General features: G+C 32.7%; 1 non-coding gene across 1 annotated transcript; it reads left to right on the top strand.

The window, feature by feature from the left end:
- The first annotated feature begins 851 nt into the window (after positions 1 to 851).
- On the top strand, positions 852 to 956 carry LOC149159947 (U6 spliceosomal RNA). The gene has a single exon (XR_016262076.1). It is a non-coding gene; the product is annotated as a U6 spliceosomal RNA (small nuclear RNA).
- The last annotated feature ends 1,002 nt before the right edge of the window (positions 957 to 1,958 follow it).

A 1,958-nucleotide genomic window follows, 5' to 3' on the forward strand; every position in this document is an offset into this window, starting at 1 on the left:
AGGTAACTCACTATACCTATAAAATATGGGTGTAAGTTGTGTGTGTCCCTATAAATATAATATCTTTAATAAATTAAATGATCTAAGTTAAGTTGTAGTCCTTATGGGTTGATCTTTTGTGTTGAATATGTGAATTTTTTGTGTGAAACCAATTCACCCTCAATTCTGTAAGTGTTCCAAGAATTGTTAAATACCCTATTTCAACATCAATCCAATGGAAATTTGTGTGAGATCCATAAATTAGTGAATAGACCCAGCCTCTCTTAGTTCTGTCATGAATCTACTCCTTAATTTAGAACCAATATTGAATTTGAATGATTCAACCTTTGTGGGAAAAAAAATAGGTTGTAAGATGTTCAAGATAGATGGGTTCCAGCATGTAGAGGGGAATTTTTAGCCTAAACTCTCTAATTAAATTCCCCATGTTTGTGGATATGTTGTATCTTGTAGCAACAAAGCTCTGATTCAATCAATTCTACCATCATATGCCAACACCAGAAAGGCAATCTACCTAGACTAAACATTTAAAACATTGACCTAGTATTGATCGTGTTGAGAAATTTATTGAAGACTCATTTCTACCCATTTTAGAATTAGTAAGGGATAAGATTCTATGGGACAAAAGTTTATAAAGAAGTTAGAATTCCATACCTCAATGGAAGAGTGTAAATATCAGGTGTGGACTACTCATTCCAGTTGAAACCACCATCGAATAATGACAAACCCATTAAAAACTTAAACTCCAAAAATTCCATTTTGTAGAATTTCTATCAGAATTTAGGTTAAATCATAGCCAATCTAGCCTCAAGTAGTTTTGGGTCAACTGGTTGGTATAGTGGTAGGGAGTCTAATCATATTGATCCTTCTAATTATAAAAAAATTGGAATGATAAAAACAAGATTACCGTGTTCTCTACACAAGGATGACAGGGAAATTGAAAAATGGTCGAAATTTTAAGCTCCTTGAGGAAGAAAAAACAAAAAAGAGTATTTTTTCATATTCCTAAAGCACTAGTGTTGCATAATATTTTGGAGTAAATTGTAGCTTTGGATGAAGCGATTGGTTTGAGTTATAGGTGAGTTGAATCCAAGTCTGGGTCTAGAACAAGAAGGTATGAAGTTATTGAAGTATTTGTCTGGTAATGATCATATATATCTCTCCTTGGAGACTATCATAGATGAAGCATGTGTTATAGTCATTCATCAAGCATGGGATACTACATGATGCTACATGGTAAGAAGTATGATTTTTGAACTGATGAAAAATATATTGGATTGATATATTTGGATGTCTACAATTGGCATTATTGGTCATTGGTACCATTTTGCTTCTATATATTATGATTAATGATATTAGTAAGTCTAGAAATAAAAGGTCTGTATAAATGGGACATAAATACTACATATTACTCTAGAATCAAGATACTATGAAATCAACAAATTTTTTAAAACCGGTGTTAGAAGAACATATCGAAATTGAGGAGAACGAGGAACCTAGGGTTGGATTCTTTAAGTGTAGGTGTTCGGGAAGGTGGTTGAAGTGTAGTATTTGGTGGTGGAAGATTTGGTGTTGTTGGATGCAAAATGTCTATTGAAAGAGCAAAAAGTGTTACTTTTGTAGAAACTCAAGGAACTAAAAGAAACCAATAATATATTGAAGCAAAATACAAAGGTGAATTATTCAAATTTTACCTTAATATCTTCATCACGTTCTCAAGGATCACACTGAAGGTGCTCAGAATAGACCTCGTACAAGTTTGATGGTTTCTCAGTGCAATTAAGAGGATGGTTGGATGGTAGATGATTTTAAATTTTTATAATTATGTCCCATAAAAAATGGTATAAAGCCAAGCGTTATCACTTGACCTTCATAAGGGGATGAAAAGACTAACATTAATTCTCTAGTCTGGTGTACAAGAGAAGAAGTTAAGTATGGAGTTCAAAAACAACTTTCGAATA

Source organism: Pinus tabuliformis, chromosome 5_2 (genome assembly GCF_031772625.1).
Source record: "Pinus tabuliformis cultivar Carrire ecotype Pingquan chromosome 5_2, CPIR1, whole genome shotgun sequence".
NCBI lineage: Eukaryota > Viridiplantae > Streptophyta > Pinopsida > Pinales > Pinaceae > Pinus > Pinus tabuliformis.